The sequence below is a fragment of the Artibeus jamaicensis genome, unplaced genomic scaffold (assembly GCF_021234435.1).
Source record: "Artibeus jamaicensis isolate MK-2021 breed Jamaican fruit bat unplaced genomic scaffold, CSHL_Jam_final contig_465, whole genome shotgun sequence".
NCBI lineage: Eukaryota > Metazoa > Chordata > Mammalia > Chiroptera > Phyllostomidae > Artibeus > Artibeus jamaicensis.
Window position 1 is genome coordinate 39,890,376 of NW_026521843.1, and position 26,234 is coordinate 39,916,609.

At 42.1% G+C, this 26,234-nt stretch overlaps 1 long non-coding RNA gene across 1 annotated transcript in view; it reads right to left on the reverse strand.

The window, feature by feature from the left end:
- LOC119047964 (uncharacterized) overlaps window positions 1–21,158 on the reverse strand; it is a 381,649-nt gene extending 360,491 nt beyond the window's left edge. The window contains exon 1 of the long non-coding RNA XR_008391957.1: window positions 21,007–21,158. This is a non-coding gene — a long non-coding RNA (uncharacterized LOC119047964). The remainder of the gene's footprint in view (window positions 1–21,006) is intronic.
- Window positions 21,159–26,234: the final 5,076 nt, after the last annotated feature.

The window sequence follows — 26,234 nt, forward strand, 5'->3', positions numbered from 1 at the left end:
TGGCATTCTGCAGATGTGAGTAACATCTACAATCAGTTGACTTTAAGGAAAGGATCATGTGAGTGGGCCTCATCCAGTCAGTTGCAAGGCCTTAGAAGCAAAACTGAAGAAGTCCTGCCACCAGCAGCATCAGCTCCTGCCTCAGTTTCCAGCCGGCCACCCGGCCCTACAGGTTTCAGACTTGCCAGTGCCCATGATGGCCTCAGCTCCCCTTCTGTTGCCCTAAAGACCCCGGACTGATACAGAAGCTGAGGAGGGATGGGGAGAAGTCAGTTGACTGCTCCATTCTGCCCTCTTACACACTGGCCATGGCATAAAGGGGTAGGAAAAAAAAGAGAGGTTACTCCACACCCATGGTAAGAACTCAGGAGAGGAAAAAAGAGAAGAGAAGGGGAGCACAGGAAGATTTCAACAATGTGTGCCTGCCTGTGGAAATGAGGAGGGGACAAAATAGAGGAACAGGGACAGGTCAAGTCGAGACACAGGCGCCTGGGCTGTCCCGCCAGAACCCTGCCACCACAGGCTGAGTGCTCCTCACACCCGAGTACTGCTCCTACCTGTTTATTTTACAGAAGGAGCAACTGGTCCTGACAGACCCTCAGTAATTACACCAGGTGCTCCCCTAGTATGCAGGGGAGCCCAGATCCAAACTCAGGCCCCGGCTTCCATGCTCCTGCTTCACCAGCTTGATGGAAACGCCAGGAGTGGAGAAATGGAGTTCTAACTCGGCCTCTACCTCGATGGGCTACAGGGCATCTACAGGCAGGGGCTGAGGGCTGGGAATCGCCAGCCCAGGCTCTGGGCTCAGACACCTGGTCTGGACCTCAAGTCTACCACTTCCTGGTTGGGTGGCTTTGGGCACATTTCTTACTTGCCCATGATTCAGCCTTCCCATCTTTAAAACAGATGAATGATACCTACTTTCAAAAGACTGGATTTTCTGAGACTGCCTACATAAAGCACACAGCAAGTACTCAAGAAACAGGCGTTCCGGTGCCTTCTCAATCTTTCTCTGGTCTTCAGTTTTACTGTCCATTCTATCTCTTACAGGATAGCTGGGCTGGGCCACTGAGATGATACGTGCAAATATCCTTAATAAATTCAAGGCACCTGGCTGGTGTAGCTCAGTGGATTGAGCACGGGCCTGCGAACCAGAGTATTGCGGTTCGATTCCCAGTCAGGGCACATGCCTGGGTTGCAGGCCAGTTCCCAGCAGGGGATGCATGAGAGGCAACCGTACATTGATATTTCTCTCCCTCTCTCCTTCCCTTCCCCTCTAAAGGTAAATAAATAAAATCTTTTAAAAAAATAAATAAATTCAGGGCAGCATTCTTACGGGAGGACAGGATGCAAATACTGCACTTGATGCAAAATTCAGCCGCCAGTTGTACAAGCCTAAATAAGCCAAGTAAACAGCCCGTGCTCAGTTCCCCCCTCTGTAATGCGTCTAGTGACAACTGTTCCACCCCCCTTTATACACAGGCTTCTGAGGACAAATGAGCACAATTGGTCATTATTGTCAATTGAATTTCAGGCCATATGGTTTTGTTGGACTTCTAAACAGCCAGATGACATCCCCAGGCCCCTGTGCAATACACACAGGTCCCACATCCTATAATGAAAGATCATCCCTCTCACATAAGCTCCTTTGTTTCCCCAAGGACACACGAGCTTTAACTTCATAGGATTTTTTTTTGTTCTTTCAACTTCTGACTCAACGGACATCTCATGCCTTGCCTCCCTGTCATCTTCTCTCCCAGCGTTGACATATGGCTGAACTGATATCCTTCCTCTGTTTCCTTTCTTGTTACTACATGTCCAGTAGTATTGCATAAAAGTGCTCAATGGGAAGGGTCAAGCTCAGTTTCAAGCCTGAGGTCTGGGATTACATCAAATCTGTAACGTTTATCTGCCCTCGCCATCAGCCAAATACTTCCCAATTTAGATCTCACTCGCATCGGAAGACTGAATCGTCTCGGTTCTGTCGTGCCCTGCTCTTGCCTCTGTTTCTCTTATTTAATTCCAAGGGTACAGCTCCCACACCCATTCAGGCCCCTGTGATGGTCGCAGACAGAGTGGCTATTGCAAGGCAGGCAGTATTTCTACCGAAAGTGGCTGCCGGGCTGGTGTCAGAGTGAACAGACCACCGAGGCTGGAGGGGGGAAGGCCCACACAAAGGGCTTTCTGTTTCAATTGAAAAAAGAACTCAACTTGAGCCCCAGTTCCGAAGCGCCTCGCTTTCCACATGCCTTAAAGGGTACAGGGGGAGTATTATTATTATGTGACAGAATTCCCCCACGACACTGTGCACAGCCCTAACTTGGGAGGATGTTGGCTCATCCGAACACTAGCATTTTTGTGGGATTTCACCTTAGGAGTCACCCCCTGCCAGCAGATGTGGTGCACCTCTCTGTCCTCTTTGGTACATAAATTCATTTTACTGCCATTAAATTTACAGTGAATCATTGGGTGCATCCCCAGTGGCTAGGGCAGTGCCTGACGCCCAGGAGGCGCTTTGTAAGTACTGGTGTCATAAATAAACAAATGAATGATGCACAGATAAAAAGTTCCAGTGGGGGTTAGAAGGGAAAAGAGACTTCGGGGTTTGGTTTTTGTTTGGTTTGGTTTTGTATTTAAATGAAAGAGGAGAAGACAGAACTGTTCATTTGGGTTCCAAATTAGAAGGCAACAAAGCCCAGGAAAAAGTAAGTCATTTGTTTGACCATTTGAGGGAATAGCGGTCAGCCAGCAGGTATCTGCTGGGGACAGCACCAGGCACAGCTCTGGAAATCGTTCAGGCCCATGAAGTTTCATCCATCAGACTCAGGGACGTCTCTCCTGCAGCCTCTGCTCCCCACTTCTGCCTTCTTTTGCTCATCCTGAATGCACACACCTGAATGAGGTTACTTAACCCTGACAGCTTCTCTGGGGAGCAGTTAGAGCCTTTAAAACCTTAACTCGGCTTCACCAGAAGTTCTTCTCATTAAAGTTACTTAAAATGTTCCCAGGGCCTAAAACATTCAGGTTTTAAGGAAACAATTGACTGCATTTTTCCATGCCAAATCAGCCCGTTGTTTAACATGGTGAGAGCTACCACTGAGGTTACTGAAGGAGAAAACGGGGTCATATGTTGCTGGAGAACAGAAACTTAGCAGGGAAATTAAAACCAAGACTGGCTCAGGGACCAAACTACTCAGTGTTATGTCTTCAAGAATCAGGCTTTGTAGGGGTCCTACAGCCCAGAGATCAAACTGAAACTGGCCTCTGGGATTTCCCAAGCACCTCCATTCTGCATCCCATCTCATCAAATAGTCAGACTGGAGCTGCTAGAAAGATGCAGCCAGAACAGGAAGGCTTCCTGGAGGAGGGGGCTCATGGCCTACTTTGAAGGATGGCAAGCTGGGCACAGGAACCAGCAGAAGACAGGTATGGTGGTGTGAACAGGGGGGTGAGAGACAACAGGGTCCAGCAGAGACTGGAAATTTGTTTTGACACAGGAGATGAAGTTCTTTCTGACCATGCCCCACCCTGCCAAGAGAATGTCACCGTTCGTGGGAAAGTGCTTTGCGGAACATCAAAGCCATCCGAGTCTGAGTTGTGTGGGTAGTGCATACTGAGTCATCTCGGAGTTCTGACTTGTGCGTCAAGTGTAAGATAGGGGTTCCAATTCATTCAAAATTTATTCAAAGTGCTATCTGATCAGATTAGGAAAATGGAAATGGATGTCATCTCCTTCAAAGCTGAAGTTTATTAACCCAGGACGGGAAGAGACCTTCTAAGTGGGCAGGGAATAATGAATATATCTGTTTGGTGTCCAGCTCAGGACAAATGGAAAACATCCCTGGGTTCCTCTAAGCATTTACGGGCTTCTGTTTACCAGAACTTTCTAAAAAAAAAAATCACTTCTGAGCTGTGAGTTTATGCAGGCATCAGTATAACTCAGTAATTAAGTCCCCACACAAACCAAACTCAGACAATTTTTTTTTTTTTTTGGCTTTCCCTGTCATTTCCCATGAAGGCATTGTTCTCTTTGCAGGGTGAGGTACCATCAGAAAGACGAAGCTTACATAAGCTTGCCTCAGCTCCTCCCATTCTCTGTGGCTGTTTGCATGCCTTCAAGGACCCCACACCCAGCATGCCCCTCTGCCACGCCTCACTGGACCTTCTGGTCCTGGGTGCCAGGGCATTGTTCCTTCCAGAGGCCAAGAAAGTAATCCAGGCCTTTTGTTCTAAGATTCCAAAAAGTGCCATCTGTAAACACTGCCTACAGGCAACACTGGTACTATCCTTACCAATCCTTTCTGTATTTGGGGAAACTCCCATCATATCAGTCCTGCCTTCTCATTGTAGTCACAGCTCTAATTCCTAACTTCTTTTGCAACTAAGAAGCAGAGCTGTGACCTAGCTCTGTCATTATACACCTCCACCTACAGTTCTGTCCTGGAAACGAGGAAATGAGCAACATGAGGAACCAGGCTCTGCCGAAGGAACCCCTTTGGTTGGCCCTAGCAGCAGCAAAGGCATCAGGCCTTGGGGACCAGGTCCAGCCCCAGACAGAAGTGGGCCTCATGCTAGAGGCAGCAGTGCCTGTGGGAGAGAGGAAGTGTTCCTGGCCCTGAGTTGCAGCAGCTGCAATGGTGGCTGCATCTTCAGACCACTTCTATGAGGTGGATGGAGCATTTTTCCTGGAAGCTCAGCCTTGAAACTTCTTCTCACCTAGCACCAATGATTCTGAAGGAAACCGAGTATCATTTAATAATTCCATTTCATCTTGAAATAGTCAGAGTAGTTTCTGTTGCTTTCAGTGAAAAATGCTGACAATGGGCATTTTGCAAGCAGAGGGGTTAGGAGCCTAGGGACACAGAGACCTTTGACACTTTTCTATGTCCCAGGGGCTTTCTCTGCTGCTCTCTAGTGACAGAGTGCAGGGGGCCGTTCATCTGGGAAAGAGGGAACTCATTCTTTCAATGCAATGCAATCTCATAAGTTATGAGCAACCTTTCTTTGTGTCAATGACTCCTGTACATATAAGTTCCTTTGACACCCACCTAATGCTACAGCACACAGAGCTTCAGAAAGTGACCTCAGCCAGGGTTAAGCTTCCATGATCTCCCTTTGCTCTCCTTTCCCTGGCCCTGGCTCTCCACTTTCCAAAAACCTAGTTACCTCCTCTCTCAAACCCTTCTCTCCTACTATCCTTAGTCAAACTTGCAATCAACTCCTTTAAGGGATAATAACTAAAAATAGCTTAGAAGGTGATCCTTTGCCAGAAGTACTTTGATGAAACAGGAATCAAAGCCTTGGTGAAATTCCAAGTCAATATAGGAAATTCCTCTTTGATTTGCCTCCATTTTTATTTTTGTAATTGTTCGTTTGTTTGTCTTTGGCAGTGAGTACTTCCAAGGGTGACTAGAAAGCCGTCGTATAGGAAGGAAGTACTCTAACATTTGTTGAACGGTACTGGGTACTTTCCAACATTGTTACATTTATCCCTCACCCTCGTTGCTTCAGACACACCAACCACCTGGCTGCTCTTCCAACATACCACGCACGCTCCAGCCTCAGGCCTTCGCATTTGCTGGTCCCTCTGCCTAAAGTGCTCTTTGTCCAAATACTTGCATGGCTCATTCTCTTATTTAATTACCTTCAGGCCTATGTTCAATATTCTTAAAGACACTTTCCCTGACCACCTGCCACTAACCCTTTCCTCCTGGTATTTTCATTCTCCCTTCCTGCTTTACTAGCTCTCCATGTGCCTACTCGCCGTATGACATACTTATTTATTAACTCACTGTCCAGTCCTCTTGCCCATCACACCCCCCACCACAAAATGTACTATACGGGCAGAGATGTTGTCTCTGCTCCCAGCATCTAGAGCAATCATCGGCATGCACGTGGTCAGTGGTCAATAAAATCTGTTGAATGAGTTAAATTCATACAAAATGATATAAATATCACTCTCATTTTCAGGAAAAAAGTGATACCGAGAAAAATTAAATAAATTGTTCAAGATGTCCCAGTTAATCTGTAGTGAAGCTGCCGCCCAAACCTGAATTTATGCAACAACAACCAAACTTGCTCTCCCCTGCCACTCTAGACAAGTCAATCACAGAGAGTATTAGAGCCAATTCCCTTACTGCCTCAGTCACCTCCCAGGTGACAGTAGTTATACTGCTTAAGATAACATAAACCTGAATTCTAGGTCTAGGTGGTTCACCATTGATAAACCTTCAGGTGGATTAACACAGTAAAGGAGGCTGATACAGGTGTTTTGGGGGGCAATGTTCTCCTCCAAGTGGTGAGTCACCTTCTAACTTGTGGACCTACCATCTTTGACACATGGTTCACAAACTGCCTTGGGAACCACTTCCAATTCAGTCAGCCCGAAGTGGAAAAGAGCATGGAGATCACATGTATGTGTATGTGTGTGTGAAGGGTAGGGGGTGTTACTTCTGCTCATACTACATTGACTAGCATTCAGTCATATAACTAACCCAATTGCAAAGCAGCCTGGGAAATATACTGTGGCTGTGAACCCAGGGAGAAAAGGGACATGGTGATCAATTCCAGCCTTAAGAAGATCCAGATGTCATCTCTAGTAGTAACTCAGGTTTCAGAGTGCCCCCACCCTTGAGAGGGAAAGCATCATGCAATGTGGTGAACCACCTAGACCTAGAATTCAGGCAGTGTTAGGTTCAAATCCCAGCCCATCACCTATTACTTGCTTGACCTTAATCAAGTTTCATACCCACCTAAGTCTTATATTCTCAACTATAAAATAAGGGCAGTAATAATATCTATTTCTCAGGTTGTAGAGAGGAAAATCTGAGGTAATGCCAGTTGAATATGCAGCATAGTCCTGACATATACTCTTATCAGGGAGAAGATATTCTGAAGAGGGGTTCCCAGCTTCCTCTCCTGGCACTTTTTCTTCCAAGCTGCCTAGTGGTCCAGAGAGCCACTCTGGATCTCAAAGCTTAAACAAGACAAGCTTTGTCCCCACTTAACAAGTGACCTAAGAGTCCTCTCCGTTGCATCCTATTGATGGTTTCTGACAAACCCCCCAGTATCGGTTTGCATAAGTAAGTTTGAAGTGCCCTTTCCATTAACAGAGGAGCTCTGCTATTAACTAATTACGCTTCGGCTTTTCCTGCGTTAGCTGCTGCGCCAGGGAGAGGAGGCCAAGTGTGAGGTGGCCTCCGGCATGGAGAGAAGGCTTGTGGGGACCGGGATGGGCGGGGAGCTGTGGCGGACATGGGGCTGTTGCTTTTTCCTCAGATCCAGTTCACTGGAGAGAGGTGTGCTGAAAAGAGGGCTCATGAAGAAGCTGCTCTCTGTTTCCCACAGGAATGTTTTCAAAGGGTTTGGGCACCTCAGATATTTTTCAGACAAATACTGATACTTATCTTTTTTTAATTCAGTGAACTGCTCAAAGTCACTCAGCAAATACATGGTTTGAGTGTGGTAGGGCCCCACTGAGGAGCGCTCTGGTCTCAGAAACTAGAGCCCCCACTGCTGGTACCAACCCAGTTGCTGTCATATCTACGGGGTCAACGCCAGGCCACGCTGGGAAGCAGTGGTCTCCCCACTCCCATCTTCTGCTGCACCTTTCACTGAGTTGATCAGAAAAAAAATAATAAAATCCTTGGCTTTGGAGTGGGTTGGCTGAGTTCAAATCCAAGTTCTGCTGCTTAGGCAAGTTATACAACCTCTCTGAGTCTTAGCTTCCTTACTAAAGTGAGAAGGTCCATCTCAAGGAGCTACCACAAGCATTAACTCTGAAAAGGGGTGACTCAAAGAAGATACTGTAAATGTTAGTAAGTAGGAGTTTCTTACTCCCTCCCTTTCCCTGAGACCTCTACCATTTCTTTTTTTAATACTTTTAAAAAAGACCTTATTTATTTCTCTTTAGAGAGAGGGGAAGGTAGGGAGAAAGAGAAGGAAGGAAACATCAATGTGTGAGAAAAACATAGATCAGTTGCCTCTCACATGCCCCCTTCTGGGGACCTGGCCCTGCAACCCAGGCATGTGCCTGAGAGAGAATCAAACCGATGACTTTTCAGTTTGTGGTTTGATGCCAAATCTGCTGAGCTACACCAGTCCAGGTCCTCTACCATTTCTGTAGGCCTTGATGTCACCTAACCAAAAATGTTCTTAAGGTGTGGCCATCTTTGGGGTATTGTCATTTTAATGTGACACAATCGTGTATCATTGCTGTGATGTGATGTGTTGTGAATAGGGAGATGCAGGTATCTCTGTGATACTGATGGGGTGGATCTAACAGAAACCCTTAATGGGGTCTAACAGACCCACTTAATGGGGTCTGAAGAGTCTATTGGGGGACATCTCCTCCTGGAGATGAGGAGTGAGAAGGAGTGAGAAATTATGAGCCTCATCCAATAGAAAGTCTTTGGCACAGAAAAGGTAGGGGTTTTGAGTTGGAATCACCCAAACCTATCTCTATCGCAGCCACAGGGATAGGGGTCTAGATGCTGGACATAAAAAGTTAGTAAAAACAGAAAGAACTGAGCTCCCCCTCCACTTAGAATGCAAAACAATTACAAGAGACCTTTGCTTCTATCTTAACAATAATAACAAGCCAAATAACCTACAAAATCACAATTGCAAAGAAGTAAAAATAAGCTAAATTTTGAAAAATGATGATTCCTTTTGCCAAGAAGAGACCAATGACATCTTCATTACTGGTGAAGAGGTAGAGAAAGAGGAATCTGTTTTGCATGGGGGTAAGGAGAAGGCTGCCAAACTTTGACAAACGGATAGCAGTGTGTGGGTTACCAGGACAGATTAGGACGTGAGGAGTTCCAGCCAAACTATGAATCTGTGCCTACCCACCAACTCACTCCCATAGTTATCATCTAGACCAGAGGTAATATGATGAGGGCTGGAGGTAGGGCAAGAACTTTGGAACAGATTCCCCTGAGGTGCCTAGGGCCTTCTTCAAGTGCAAGGCTGAGCTGGAGGTGGAGCAGGAGATATGAGAGAAATTACCCAGTAATTTCTTGGCTTCCACCAAGTGCACTGCAGCCATTCTCCAAAAGATGTGGGCAGGACATCTGGAGACAGAGCAGACTCGCAAGATGTAGAAAGCAGAGAGAAAAGTTGAAGAGCAAAGAGAATACTCTCCAGCATGTGTGTGTGAGGGGGAGGGAAGTTGGCAGTCAGATTAATTATAAAGCATAAAGAATTTCCTAGAATCTCACCAGTGCTCAGATCTCAAACCCAAGTAAAGGTTATCTTGAATTTTTTGCCTTCTCAAATTGTTTTAAGCCAGTGGCAAAATAAATCTAATTTAAGTTGCAATCAAGCCCATATTCAGCTGAGCTATAGATTGGCTCAATGCTCCCACACATGCCCTCAGACAAAAAGATGATTCCTTTTCTGGACGTGACTGTTATTTACTTAGTCTCTACTGGTATTCTACACAGAATGTCTCCATATATTGAGATATATGAAAGGTTCAAAAATCAAGAAAATCTTATTCATGGTCAAAAGAGGAAATAGTCAATTGAATCAGACCCAGAAATGGCCCAGGTAGGGACTTTAAAGTAACAATAATATACATTTAAATATTTTACAGAATATAATGGAAAAATATGCATGAACAGATTAGTGACTCAAGGAGAGAGAAGAAAACTATAAGCAAAAACCCAAATGAAAATAATAGAAATGAAAAATATAATATAAAAGAGAAGAATTTATGTAATAGATTTAACACCAAGCTAGATACCATACAGGAGCAGATCGATGAACTTGAAGACAAATCAATAGAAATTACCCAAACAAATAAACAAAAAAGAGTAAACTAAGGAGAAAAAAATAGAACAGTAGGATAATGTCAAATGGTCTAGAAAACAAGGTAACTGGAGTTCCGGAAGGAAAACAGGAAAATAACAGAAAAAATATGGTCTTTCTGTCTGTCTGTCTGTCTGTCTGTCTGTCTGTCTTTCTGAACACACAATAGACAAATACTTTCCAAAACTGACCCAAAGATCCAAGAAGCTCAGTGAAACTTAGTAGAATAAATAGAAGATCAAACCTAGACAGGTCACAAACTGCTAAAACACAGAGATAAAGAAAAAAATTATAAAAATAGCCAGAGCAGAAAAACATTATCTACAAAAGACAACAATAAGAATGAGGACAGAAAACTGGAACAACTTCTTTATACTGCTAAAAAGAAAAAAAATTCTCTACTTAATATTTTATATTCTATAAAATAGGGGCAATATATGAATATTTTCAGAGAGACAGAAACAAAGATTTTTGTCTCCAGAAGATGAGTACTACAAGAAATGTTTCCAAGTGTATATACACATTTAAGATTGTTTGGTCTTCTTGATGATAATTAGAAAATGCTCTCTTTATCTCTGGTAATATGTTTGTCTTGAAGTCCACTTTGTCTGACTTTAATATAGCACACCCACGTTCTTGTATTTAGGGGTTACATAGAATATTGTTTTCAACATTTTTCCTTTTAATCTCTCTATGACTTATACTTAAAATATGTTTTTTATTATCTTTTTTTACATTGACACTATTACAAACATCCCCTATTTCTCCCCCTGCCACTTTGGTTCCCTCCACCCAGCCCTTGCCCCCCACCCCCAACCTTCACCACATTGTTCTCTATGTCCACAGGTTACGCACATAGGAATATATGTTCTTTGGCCAATCTCTTCCAGTAGCCTCCACCCCCTTCCCTTCTGAGATCTGTCAGTTTGTTCCATGTATCCATGCCTCAGGTTTTATTTTGTTCATCAGTTTATTTTGTTCATTAGATTCCACATATGAGTGAGAACATACTGTATTTTTCTTTCTCTGACAGGCCTATTTCACTTAGCATAACAATCTCCAGGTCTATCTACGCTGTTGCAAAGGTAAGAGTGCCTTCTTTTTTATAGTCACATAGTATTCCATTGTGTAAATGTATCACAGCTTTTTTATCTACTCATCTACTGATGGGCACTTGGGCTGTTTCCAGATCTTGGCTGTTGTAAATAATGCTTTTAAATAACATACAGGTAAATTTTATTTTTTTAAATCCAGTCTGACAATTTCTGCCATACCAATGATATTTTTATCTATTTGCATTTTATATAATTAAGTCTATGTTGGGTTTAAATGTAAAATTTTACATTTTTTTCCATCTGTTATTTAATCCTTTATTTTATGTATTCTTTCAGATGATTCAAGTAGTCTGTGGTATTCTGTTTTGTCTTCTCTATTGATGTTGTAGCTACACTTTTTATGTTACTCTTTTTTTTTCCTTTTATATAAGGTTACTTTCTTTTTATTTTTTATTTATTATTTTATTACAGTTGTCTGTATTTTCTCCTCATCCCTCCCCCCCCACCCCCTCCAAACCCACCTCCTTCCCTTGCTTCCACCCTCCCCCTTGGTTTTGTCCATGTGTCCTTTATACTAGTTCCTGACAACCCTTCTCCCCACTGCCCCCTCTCCCCTCCCCCCTGGCTACTGTTAGATTGTTCTGAATTTCAATGACTCTGGTTTTTTCTTTTGTTGATTATGTTCCAGTTAAAGGTGAGATCATACGGTATTTGTCCCTCACTGCCTGGCTTATTTTGCTTAGCATAATGCTCTCCAGTTCCATACATGCTGTTGCAAAGGGTAGTAGCTCCTTCTTTCTCTCTGCTGTGTAGAATTCCATTGTGTAAATGTACCATAGTTTTTTGATCCACTCATTTGCTGATGGGCACTTAGGTTGTTTCCAGCTCTTGGCTATTGTAAATTGTGCTCCTATGAACATTGGGGTGCATAGGTTCTTTTGGATTGGTGTTTCAAGTCTCTTAGGGTATAATTATACCAGTGAAATTGCTAGGTTTTTGTGTTACTTTTAAAGCATTTGTTCTTTAAAAATTAAAATGATCAAAATCTACCTTCGAATATGTTCATATTATTTTAAAAACAATGTAAAAACCTTATAGCAATGATTTCATGTACCTGCCTTTTGCCCTTTGCGCCCTTGTTTTCATACACTTTACTTCTATTTATAGTATAAACACAGTAATACATTATTTGTTATAAAAAGTCAGCAGTTTTTATGGTAATATGTGAATATATGAAAAGGTTCAGCTACTGTTAATATGATAAAAAGGGTTTGCACAACATGAGTGTAACTTGGCAGTGGAGGAGAGTTGCCTGGAATGTGCATGTGTGAACAATGATGACTTCACTGTACTAGGCAGTGGGGGTGGTAGATGTTATTGAATGAGCATGTGTACTGTGTGGCCGTCGCATTCAAAATGACTGAGCGAATGTATCCAATTTTGTGTTAATCTTGAACATTACTTTGAAGAAACTATTTGGATGATTCAGAAGGCCACAGCTATAGGCAACTGGTAATTGGCAGCTTCATCATGACAACACATTCACTCATGCACCACATCTCTTGCAGAGTTTTTTGGTAAAACATCAAATCACCCAGGTGACTCAGCCCCCCTGCAGCCCAGATTTGGTGCCCTGCAACTTTTGGCTTTTCCCAAAACTAAAATAACCTTTGAAAGGGAAGAGATTTCAGATCGTCAGTGAGATTCAGGAAAATACGACAGGGCAGCTGATGGCAATTGAGAGACCGATGTGAGGTCCCAAGGTACCTACTTTGAGGTGTCATTGTCCTATGCATAATGTTTCTTGTATCTTGTATCTTCTTCAGTAAATGTATCTCTTTTTCATATTACATAAATGGATACTTTCTGGACAGACCCATACACTCATAAGTGTTACAAAGTTCACAAAGCAGACATTGACAGAGCTAAAGAGAAATCTACATCCATACTTTTATATTTTAACACTTTTTTCTCAGCAACTGATATAACTAACAAACATAAAAGATCTGTAAGGCTATGAGACATGAGTATCATTCTTAAGAAGCTGGGCATATTTGAATTTACAAAATACCCTATTTTTTGGACCATAAGATGCACTTTCTTCCCCCCCCCCCAAATTTGGGAGGAATAATGGTTGTTAATGCTATTGTTGAGTTCTGTTTACATTTACATCGGTGAAATATTATGTTATTTATGTTATTAGATATTTACATTTTTTGCTTCAAAAATATTTTCCTATTTTCCTCCTCTAAAACCTAGGTGTGTCTTGTGGTCCAAAAAATATGGTACTACTCCCCAAACCTGCAAATACTTATTAATTTCAAATATGCCTAAAACAGTCACCGTAAGAGACCACTTGCTGGGCCATAGAATAAATCTGAAAAAAATTGTCAAGGCTGAAAAAATATGTCAAAATCATACCAAAGTATCAAAATAATATTATCTGATCACAGTGGAGTTAAGTTAGATATCAATTACCAAAAAAAAGACACCTAGAAAACAACCCCTAAGCCAAAGAAGAAATCATAAGAGAAATTAGAAAATACCTCTAACTGAATAATAAAGAAAATTTAACATAACAAAATTCATGAGATACAGATAAAGCTGAACTTAGAGAAAAATTTAGAGCTTTCAGTGCCTATATTAAATAAGAAATGAGTATAAATCCAAGACCTAAATTTCTGCTTAAAGAAGAACCGAGAGCAAATTAAAACCAACATTAAGTAGAATAAAGCAAATCACAAAATTAATAGTAGCAATAAATAAAATAGTAGATGGACAAAGAAAAAATTAAAAGTTAAATATTTGAGAAAATTAATAAAACTCATATATCCTTAGCAAAACTTACCAAGAGAAAAAGATAACACAAATGAACAAGGAATGAAAGGAGAAAATATCATTGTAGATCTACAGATTAGTAAGGGGATGTTATACACAAAGAATACCAAAATATGAACAACACATATAAAAGGAAAAATTCCTTAAAAAATAAAACTTAACAGAACTGAAATAAGAAGAAATGAAAAATATAAATGGTCTTCTGTCTACTAAAGAAATTAAACTCATAATAAATACCTACCAACAAAGAAACCCACAGACCCAGATGGCTTTACCAATTAATTATGTAAACATTTAGGGAAGAACTAATTCCAGTCTTACACAAGCACTTGCAGAAATTAGAAGGAACATTTTCCCATGTGTTACCTGAGGCTTATATAACTCTGATATCAAAACCTGACAAAGACATAACAAGAAAAAAATACAAATATTCTTCGTGAACATAAATGAAAAATCCTTAACAAAATACTAGCGAAACAAATTTATATATGTATAAATAAATTGTTTCAATGAAGTTGATCCAGGAACGCATGATTGGTTTAACATGTGAAAATTGTTCCATGTAATTAAAGGCAAAAAATTACATAATCATCTCATTAACTACGGAAAAAGCAATTGACAAAATTTAACACCCATTCATTAAAAAAACAACAAACAAAGCAAAAACAAAAAAACAAGAAACCTCTCAGCAAACTAGGAAGATAAGAAGAGAGGGGAACTTTCTTAAACTGACCAAGTAATTTATGAGAACTCTACTAGTATTGTACTTATAGCCACACTCACCTCATCTATTCAGCATTGTACTAGCAGTCCTAGCTAGCACATTAAGGCAAGAAAAAGAAATAGAAACACAAATATTAGAAAAGAAGTAAAACCATATTTGTTTGCAGACAATTTGATTTCATAGGTAGAAAATCCTATGGACAAAGCAGAAAAACTAATACACGACTTTAGCAAGATCACAGGATGCAAAGCCATGATACCAGCAATTTAATTTCTATGTAATACCAAGGAATAATTGGAAAATAATCTTTAAAATTTTATTTACTATGTCATCAAAAATATTAACTACCTACAAATAAACATACTGGAAAATGTGCAAAGCACAAAATTTTTTTTCAGAGAGAAATTAAAGTTGTAAATAAATGGAGCATATATCATGCTCATGAATTAGAAGACAAAATGTTATTAGATGTCCATACTGTCTAAATAGATTTACAGATTCAATGGCATCCCAATTACAATTACAGCAGGACTTTTTGAAAAATTCACAAGCTGAGTCTAAAAGTTACATGGGCATAGAATATCCAAAACATTTGAAAAAGAATAAGATTTGGAAGCCTTCTGCTACATACTCTAAGCCTTATCACAAAGTTATAGCTTGATGTTGATGTAAGCATAGACAAATAGATCAATTGAGCAAGGTACAGAATCCATAAATCAAAATACATATGTGGTCAATCAATTTTATTTTTTGTTAAAACATAAAGTGTTTCTAACATATGGTGCTCTATTCAGTCATTCAAAATGACTGGAAAATAATTTTAAAAATTTTATTTCATACAGCTGGATATCTGTAAGAAAAACAAAGAGGAATGTCAATAGCTACCTCATTCCTTACAGAACAATTAATTCAAGAAAGATGGATCACAGGCCTGAATATAAAAGGTAGAACTATATGGCACCTGGAAAAAAGCATAGAAGGATATCTTTGCAATTTTGTAGTAGCCAAAGATCTTTTAGACGTAACTGGTTTAACTGATAAAGAATCAACTGATATATTAGAATTAGTCTAAGGAAGATTGTATTTTCAAAAATGACTATAGCAATATTTCCAATACCACATGCCCTTCTAAAACTTTGCCACTCCCCAACCAAGAAGTGGAGTCAATTAACCCTCCTCTGGAACCAGGATGAGCTTGTATTAAACCTTAGATTAAAGCAGAAGTGATGCTATGTGACTTCTGAAGCTAGGTCAGAAAAGGAAATCAGCTCCCATCTGATTCTCTTTTCTCTTGAGATGCTCTCACTTTCAGAATCTAGCCACATGGAGATGTCATGGTACATATTCCAGCTAATAGCCCAGTATAAGTTCTGAGATGACAGTATCAATGTGAGTGATCAAGACTCCAGATGATTTCAGCCCCCAACCTTTAAGGCACCCCATCTGACACCAAAGGGAGCAGAGACAAGCTATCCCTCCTGAGCTCTACCAAAATTATAGATTTGTTAGCAAAACAAATGTCATTAGTTTAAGTTTAAAAAAATTGGAATAGTTTGTTATGTAGTCATATTATCTGGAGCATTATCAAAATAAATGTTATTCTGTGCACTCAAAGACACCATTAAGAAAATGAGTGTGCTATCCACAGACTAGGAAAAAATATTTACAACACACATACCTGACAAAGGACAGCTATCCTGCACATATAAAGGATACCTAAAAATCAGCAGCCCCATTTTTTAGACAAAAGATACCTCATAAAATATGTGCAATTAAACATGAAAAGTTGTTCAATATCATCTTGAAGTGCAAATTAAAACCATAATTTCAGACCTTCTAGTTTGGTGCAAGTATAACATGGTACAATCACTTTGGAAAACTGTTTGGCTGTTTCTTATAAAGTTAAGTATGTATCTACCCTATGACCCAGCAATTTCAATACTAGGTATTTATACAAGAGAAATGAGAACAGCTTCCACAAAGAGACTTGCTATACAAAGAGACTTGTATAAGAATGTTAATAGCAGCTTTACTCATAATCATCAAAAACTGGAAACAATGCAAATATTCCTTTACAGGAGAATAGAAAAACAAAACGTGGCACATCCATACAATGGGATATAGCTCAATCTGTACAAAGAATGAACTATGCTACATGAAACATGGACGAACCTTGAAAATGTTCTTTTAAGTGAAAGAAGCAGACACCAAAGAGTACATATTGTATGATTCATTTAGATGAAATTAAAATTGATCTAAGACAGTGATTTTCAACCGGGTGCCAAGCACACCAAGAAGTTTTCAAACATGCAATTATGAAGGGAAAAGAGGGGTACAGGCCTCTTTTTCCTTAGCAATCACTTTGTGTGTGCCATGAGAAAAAAAGGTTGAAAATCACTGATCTAAGATGATAAATTAGGAAGTGGTTGCCTCTGGGGAGTCAAGAAACTACCTCTAAGAGGATACAAGAGAAACTTCTGGATATCCTTGTTTGTTTTTTTGGTTTGTTTGTTTGTTTTGTTTTTATTACACAGGGATATACAATGGTCAACACTCATTGAACTGAACACTAATAATCTGTGCATTGTCTTGAATATAAATTACACTCAATTAAAAAGTAGAAAGAGATGTTTTTCTAAACTCCATGACACACTGATGCTCAAGCAGCCCTTCTGTGGGACCCTCTCTAACAAACACCTCTGACAAAGACAACTAAGGCATTGTCTTGTCCCACCTTCCCCTGCTCTTCCACAGTACAGCAGTGCAGTGATGCACAGTACAGCAGTGCAGTGATGCACAGAGGCACTGAGCAGCACATCGGCAACAGCAGCAAGACCACATGACAAATATACAGGTTGCATTGCAGGTACAGACTTGTTTACACACGGCACTTCTCAGAGTGTCCCAGGAGCCCTAATGTGAGTAGGAACTTGTGCAGAGGGCCCTAGGTTATGAGTCATGCAGGTGGGAGTAATGAGGCAATCAAATGTGTGACTTTATTTATACCCACAGGTTGGTGAGCCGGGTTACATCAGACATCTGAAATGCTTTAAAAACTCCCTCCAATGAGATTCCTCACCTTACTGTATTTTCCAAGCCATCACCTTCCCTCACCTCACCAACTACCATCTTTATCCAACTGATGAGTTCTAAAACTCTTTGCTACCATGTCTTACATATACACACACTATTATTTTCCAAGTGTGTATTTTCTAAAATATATGTAGACACTGATTATTCAAATACAAATTCACTTAAAGGCATTACTGATTTCACTATATCTTGTCAAATAGTAAATGTAAAATAGAACTATGGAGGGCACCAATAATTTTTAACAAATAATTTTTAAAGCAGGTTTATACTTGGGCAGATACTTGACAGATCGGTATTTAAATTCTGACTTCACAACTTTGGGAAAATTACTTCTCTCTGACCTGCAGTTTCCCATATGAAGAAAGAGAGATAATGACATAAAGTCACTGGGGGAATTAAATGATGCTATCGAGTCTTTAACACAGTACATGACACATACATAGTACATGCTCAGTAAATATTAACATTATTCAACAGAAACTGTAAGTTATGCTAAAAAAAAATGTCCAGGCTTGGAGTCAAAAGACCTAGTTTTGCTTCTGTGCCCCCACTTCTCTCTGTGATTTGAGAATGTTCTTTAGCTTTCTGGACCTTTGTTCCTGACATGTAAAGTGAGAAGGTTGAGTCTAATTGTATTGGTGACTTTACTAACCACCTTCTCCTCTAGCCTGTCAAAAAATGCCCAAGGATGAAAAGGTTTAGTCCTACCATCAATACAATCCAAGTGCAATCCAGGTTACAGCAAAATGCCAAAGAAGAGCAGATCTGTGGTGACCATGACTACTATTCCCCCTGCCAGTGTCACAGACAGTGGAGAAATGACCCAGGAAATATCTGGTCAACAGAAAACTTGGAAGTGTTGAGCTAAAAATGGTCTTTTCCCTCAGGACTCACAAATGACTGGTTTCTTTCTTCCTTTCTTTTTTCTTTCTTTCTTTTTCTTTCTTCCTTCTTTCCTTTCCTTCCTTCCTTCCTCCCTTTTTTCTTTCCTTTTTTTTCTTTTTTTCTTTCCCTCCTTCCTCCCTTTCTTTCTTTCCTTTCTTCTTTTTTTTTCTATTTCTTCCTTTTTTCTTTTTTTCCTTTTCTTTCTTTCTTTCTTTCCTTCCTTCCTTCCTCCCTTTCTTTTTTCCTTCCTTCTTTCTTCTATCTTTTTTATTTCTTTCTCTTTCTTTCTTCAAATTCAAGCAAAAAGGACCTTGGGGATGGGAGACAAATGGGTCTTTCCAGTGGGTCTGCCTCTTTCCATTCCCATTACTGCAACCTAAGTCAGGCCTACAGGATCTTGCCTTGGGACCATAGCAAAAGTCTCCCCATCCATCACCATGCCTCAGGCAATCTTCCTCCCATTCAGTTTTAAATAGCACAGAAGAGGTGTCCTTCCAATGCACAGCACTGGCATGCTCTCTCACGTTCAAAGTCTTTCAGCAGTGCCCATCATTACTGGATTTATACTCTTCCTTCCACCAAGAATGCTTTCTAAATTCTAGTGATCCTTGAAGGCCCAGTTTAATTCCTACTGCTTCCAGGAAGCTTCTCTTCGAGGGCACTTGGATAAAGAAGAGAGTGCTCACTCACTGGAGAAACTCAAAAATAGCTCAAGCACATGCTATACATCATTATCAATTCCTCATTTTTTTTTTCACTAAAAAAAAATAAAGCAATACTTCCAGACTGGCATTCAGCATAGTTTACAACATGATTCCACCCAGATTTCCATCCCACAATTCCACCATACCTGGCCTAATCTTAACCCCAGCCTTTGAGAATTATTTCAAGTGCTGTCTTAACTCTGCTGCTTTCCCCAATATTACTCTCCTTCCAATGCCTCTAAGCACATTTTTCTTACCCTGGGACTCAAAATCTCCTTGGTATTCCAGTTAAAGGTGCATTGAGAGAACATAAAGCCGTTGAGGATGGAGATTGACCTCCTTGTGTATTGTGATCCCAGCATCAGCCCTGTCCATGCATGTCATGGGGCTTAGGAATTCTTGGGTGATGGACACTGGAAGGCTCGTGTCTGGGCAGTTTTATAAGACATGTCACCCTTAAGTGGGAAATGAGATGAAATGGCACCTTGAGTCCCTTCCAGTTCTAATCTCCAAGATTCTGAGAAGGCTCTAAGAGACCCCTTGAACTCTATGTTTTCTGAATTGCTTTGCCCACGTCACCCAATTCAATATGTGATGGATTGGTGGTGGTGGTGTTATTTATATTTAACTTTTTGCAAAGATAATACATTCATGTAGTTCAAAATGGTTTTTTGTAACTAAAACATACAAAGAACAATTAATCTTACCCATACTACTGTCAACTACTCACTTAACCACTTTTATTACCTTTTTATAACCTTCTAGTTTTTTAATGCAAATATAAATATATGTTCTATTTTATTACACAAACAGGGGCTTGAATTTAGTTCCTTTTGAGAGTTAAATTTGCCTCACCAGCTGCAGTAAGAGTGTCTTAAAGCTTCTTTATGCCCTACTATGCCTAGCTCAAGGCTAGACACACAGAAATGCATCACTTAGTGCTTCTTGGTTGGCTGCCCTTCCACAACTTTCTCTGCCTGGCCTGGAGCTGAGAGCACGTGCCCCACCTACAGCTCCAACCAGTGAAGAGAGCCTCTGCATTCTCACTTCCTCTGACTCATTTTTAGAGAATGATCTGAACCCCAGGGGGATCAGTACAAGTTTAATCTGTGGTATACCAAGCCTCCTGCCACCTTTCAATTTGGTGGAAGAGAAAGCACAATGAACTGAGGGTCAGCAGACAGAGTTCGCTTCAGCTGTGTGCCCACGTGGCTGTGCAACCCCAGACAAGTCACCTGTCCTCTCCAGGCCTCCTTCTTTTAAGGACTTTCCTTCTGGGATCAGCACCACCTTCATCAGGGTTTTCCAGCCTCAGGTCTGCAGACATCACGTGCTGTGGGCATAGGGCATGTTTATACCCAGGAGTCCGTGGGAGGCACTGGAGGCACTGCCCCTGGACCTGTGTCTGCTGCCCTGCTAATCCTGGTCACAATGACACCTCCCTTACTTCGGTCACAAGACAGTGTGTGAGCATCTAAGGGCCATAGTTCCCTCCCCAGGATCCCAGGCAGTTCTCTGTACAAAGCAAGACTAAGCTTCTTCTAGTTAATTAAGAGAGGCCCAAGTAAGGGCTCCACAATTTCCCAGGACCCCAAGGCGCCCATGGGCATGTCTGGGGAGGCCAAGCTAGCCAGCCATGCAGCCTTCAAGGCCAGCACCCTTCTCACGTGCACCCTCTGAGCAGGTGGCACCAGAATGGGGAACTGTGTGGTTCCAGAGAACCTGTGCTGGGGAATTCCTCTCAATTCCTCTCTGCTCCACTGCCCTCCCCACCTGCCTCCATCTGCCTTTATGGACAGAAAAAGCTGACCTGGAAGGGATTTCCAAGGCCATCTGGTCCACCTTCTCAGTCTACAGATTCAGAAACTGAGTCCAGAGAGAGGAAGTCACTCACCTGGAGCACACAGCTGCCTGATGGGTAACAGTCTTCAATGACAAACCACCCAACAAGCCTCAGAAAAGCCAGCCAGGGCTCTCTCCTGCCTTCCCATGACCTTGTCTGCACATCTACAGCAAGGCTGGTGTCATGCCAAGGTGCTCCTCTCAGGGAACAGGGTAGGAAGGTGTCTCAGAGGAGGCAGCCAGGCACACACTTCTCACAATTTCCTGTTCTGGAGGAACCCCAGTTGGCTGATTCGGTTCTCTGCACCAGTGGCGAGGGCTGGCTGCCTGCCTCTGGGGGCATGATGTTGGTTATAAACTTATCACAACTGTCATGGGCAGGACAGGCAAGGAGAGCAAGAGAGCAAGATGACAGTTTTGTTGTCAGCTGATCAGCCTTCAGGCTGCAATTGGGAGTCAGGCCTGAACTCAGATCAAAAAAAACTATTGCTGGAGCCCTGTTCCCTACAGGTCTGGAGATCATCAGGGTTTACAGCATTTCCTCCCTCCATTGACTTATTCCTTCCTCCCTCTGCCTATCTAAATCTTCCCTCCCCTTTGAAAAACAGCTCTGGACTGCTCCTGCCATAAAGCCTTCCCTGACTATACCCCTTTACCCTGCAAGGCCACCATGATGTGTCCTGGGCCACACCTTAAAATGTGCGTATGTCTGCAATCATGACCAAAGGCTGGGCATCTTCAAGAGAAGGCCTATTCTTCAGTGTCCTCCACAGTCCCGAGACTAACAGAACGCACAAAAGGCACACAACTTGCTGGTCAAGTTCATCCCATTGGAGGAAAGTGGAACCAACCACATTATCCCTGAAATGCTTGCTTCCCTGTCAGACAGACTATGTGCCCCATGCCAGCACCCTAGGAGGTTCTGTGGGGTGAGGAGTGATATTTGGGGGTAAGTTGTCTACAGGGTATGCAGGCCTGGGGTCAGCCTTGAACCTCATTTGGCAGGCTCCACACTGCCCCATGGACCAGGTACAGAGGAGCAGACCAGAACCTGTAAGACCCACCTTCCATCCTCCCTCTGTCATCACAACACACACACATGCACTGGACACACACTACCCTTGTTGTCCCTCCTTTGCTGCCCCATAGTCTCGTTTCACCCAACTCTCCCTTGATGGATAAATTGGGACAGGTGTGACTTATCCCAGGGCCCACATGGACAGGAGCCAAAGTCATGCTCCAGGCTGCATGCATTCTCTCTCTCCCAAGGAGTCCCTCCAGCTCTGGGAGAAGCCAGAGGAGGGAGCGCTCCACGCCCTGCCTCAGAGAGATTAGAGCAAGTCAAACCAGAAAAGGAAGAATAGCAGCAATAAAAGCAAATATCACCACATCACTGGGCCTCACGGAGGCCCCTGCCAATATTTAGAAAGACCCTAAAATTAATAATTAACAATCTAGGGATGACTTTAATACTCAATTTTTCTTGCCTCATGATTTGTGGCTAATGGACCTCAAGATCCTTGAGTTCAAAACAGTGCCTGTGCTCATGACGCAAAGCTGCAGGCCCCAGCGAGGGTGGCTCTCTCCAGCCTGCCCCTGCCTGGCCCCAGCCTGACGTGGAGGAAACCCCCTTGGCGAAAGCAAAGGTTCTCACAGTGACATTAATCCAGCCACTTCACACGTGCAATGTTCCTGAGTAGTGGTTAAGCTCGTAAATCCATACTTTATGATGCAGAATTGCCTGCGAAAGGTGACATGGATATGTTAGCATCACCAGGAGAAACTTAACTTTTGAATGCTCTTGTTTAGAGGTACAAATTTTTCAACTTCAGCATATGTCACCAAACTTGTCCCACAAAGCTTACTTTCATACGTCATTCAGAGTGGCTAGTTATATTTAAATACAGAATTCCCCTACCTGATTAAACTAAACAAATTAAAAATGGCTCAGTTATTTGCATCCAAGTTCTGGGTTTCTTACCCTCGCCTTCGCTTCCCTATTGCAGCCCTGAAATCAGACCTTAACATGCCTGCAAAACAAAAACACGGAGGCGATTTTCATTGCAGAACAGAAAGTCATACGCAGGCACCTGCTTTTCTTTCTTTGTTGGCTGGGGGTGGGTGAGGAGGGAGGAGAAAGAGGAATACTTCCATATCTACAGGTCAGCTCCGAGTCAGAGCTGGGGGTTCCAGCCTCTGTGTGTCCAGGACACCCACTTGCCTTCTCTGGGCCCTGATGGCCTTGCTGTCACAAACAGTTATGCTACCAGCATGCCTCCACATTGGCAGAAGAGGAAAAATGAATCAAGCCAGTACAGCAAGCATCCTGGGTTATTACAAGCCCTAGCCACTTTCTGAATTGTGCTGATCTGGAATCGTAATTCACTGCCTTCCAGGCCCATGTTCCTCAGAGTTGAGAATTCTATACAAACCTATTTCAGATGGTTACAAAGATTCAGGTATTGAGGCAGAAAACATATTTCAGCTTTTGTAATAATAAATTAAAAGGATATTTGTAACTTTTAAAACTTCAGACATCAGACAGGTGGGCTTCCTTTCCTACTCATATTCTACTCTTGGCAGCGGGCTGGCTGGCCATTTCTGAAGGTGCAGCCGCAGTCCCACCGACACACTGGCTCATCTGTAAGCAGCACCACCCCCTCCCCGCACAGAGTTCTTCTCTGTCCCACACCAGGACTGCCCCCGCCCATCCCCTCTGAATCCTCCCATCCTCCCAAGCCTCACACAGCCCAACTCCTCTCTGCAGCCTTTCCCAATACCTCTGCCCCTCCCCAACCTCCCTTCTCTGCCCTCCTGCACCGCTCCTGGCTATACCACCAGCCTTGTATAAATACTGGTTCAGTCACTGGGTGACCTGTACCAGCTTGTCCCTCCACCCTTGGATGCCTCTGGGAGGGCCCCTCTCTCATGGGCCTGTGCATTCCAAATAATGCCAAACAGCCTTGAGTTGAAAGTTTGAAATATCCTCTTAGGAGGAAAAGTTGGCAGTTGCAATAAAAATTTTAAATGCTCTTGGCCTCTCACCTGGCAACCCCCTTCCAGGCCCCTAACCTATAGAAATACTTGCTCACTTACACAAAAATGCATGTTTAAATGAGTTCTTACATGGAGAGAACTTAGAATGGGGACCCTACCCGTAGGAAGCATACTCTTTGGGGTGAAGGGTGGCTGTTGGTGCTGCTATCATTGTTAGGATATTTCCTGCACCATTGTTCAGAAAAGCAGAAATCTGGAAAGAGCACAGGTGGCCAGCAATGGGAGAGTCATTAAATAAGAGATGGTACATCAGTACAATTCTATGCAGATTTTTAAAATTATAAAGTAGATTTATATTTATTGACATGGAAAAATATCCACATTTTCTTGATTACCAAAAAAAAAAAAAATTATGAAACCACAGATATAATGTGATTTTATTTTTTAAGAACTAAATATTTAACTGTCTCCTACACAGTGGTGGAGGTGGCATAAAGTCATAATTAAGAGCACAGAGTCAGGATTCAGCTGCTTCGGTGCCAGTCCGGCTTCATCTCTTGCCACCTATGTGGTCTCCAGCAAATGCCTTAACTTCTCAGCACCTGGTTTCCTCCTCTTCCACATGAAGAAAATCAAAGTGCCTGCCTCCCAGGACTGATCTACTAACTAAGTAAGTTCATGTTTACAGCACTTAGAAGAGTCTCAGGCACACAGAGGGCCCCCAAATAAAAGTTAGTTGTTGTCAGTATTGTTATCTGCAAAGAGAAAAAGCTAACAGATAAACACCAAACTGTTATCAATAGTTTGCTCTGGAGAGAGAAATTAGAGGCAAGAAAACTTTCTTTCTCTCTCTCTTTCTTTTTTTTTTTTTTTGCCACAAAAAGGTATAACTTACATAATATAAAGATACAACCTGCTTGCCAACAGGTTGCAGGTTTGACTCTTATGGACAACTGCTACCTGAGATGTAGTGTGAGACGTCAGGATGCAGGACCACAAGCCACGGCTTCCCCATTTCTAAATCCTGACTCTAACTCCAACCCACAGCCAGAAAATAAAAGATGTTATTGCCAGCTGCTGCCCCCCACATGCTCGGCAACCCCACAATGTGCTAAAAAATTGAGAACATCTGTTTGGGGGAAAAGAAGCATCAATTACTATTTTGAAAGGGAAGAAAGGGAACAGGAAGTAAATTTGGCGGCCAGTGTATTTTTATTCACACATCTTGACTGCCAAGGTAGGATCTAGTGCTGTTTTAATAAACATCTTCCTGTGGTAGAAGATAAATCTAAGAATTCTTAAGTACTATTCCCTCCACCTCAAAAAACCCTCCTGTTCCTAGACACCTCTCTAGTCAACACCAGTCCACAGCATTGTCCACCTCTCCCCGCTCAAAGAAAATTGGCCTCTGGCCTCTAGGAAGCCAACATTCTGGTGACTCATGTTGTGATTTAACATGTGTTCCACTGGAGGCCCCAGAACATTAAGAACAGGAGACTCTCTATGTTGGGCTTCACTAGTCTCCATCACTTCTTGGCACAATTGCATCCCACTGGCTACAGCACACAATCCCAGCTGCTTAGCCCAACCTCCTTTTCCAGCCCATCCCTCCTACTCCCCTATCTCATCCCCTCTGGTTCTGGGATGAGTCAGAATGGTCAAGTCCCTGCCCTCCATCTCTGCCTTCGGCTTTCCCTTTCTCACTTTTGTGGTGACTGTGTCCCTTACGTCGCCATCTTTGTGCTGCTGTCAGCATTACCTCCCTTCAGGCCGACTGACCCCACATCCTGGGGTCAGGATGTAGTGATCTTGGCCCTCTCTTCCCTGCACCCCTCCACCTGTGCTCTGCAAATAACCCACATCACAGGGGTTACCCTCTGAATGGGGCGAGCTTCTCTCCTCAATCAGATTGCAAATTCCTAGAACTCCAGGTCCACCTATCAAGGTTATTTCCTTTTTTTTTTTTGCATTGGACATGGGAACCTTTGGATAGAGCAGAGATGGGAAATTGAGAGAAGAGCTGGAAATCTTCTCCCAAAAAGCTAAAATGGGGTTTTATTTAGTAGTGAAATTTTTATTGACGGCTTGCTAACTTCTTATGGCAGCATTTCTTATTTGTCTTTTTGTTCATTTTTCTAGCTAGGAAAGGGGAAAATTTGTTAAAAATTAAATCCAAAACTTTCAGCTCTGATATGATGAGTTTTCTCAAATGCCAATAATTCCACATGGCTCATCCAAAATTAGAGAGAGAGAGAAAGAGAGAGAGACAGAGGGAGAAGTGAC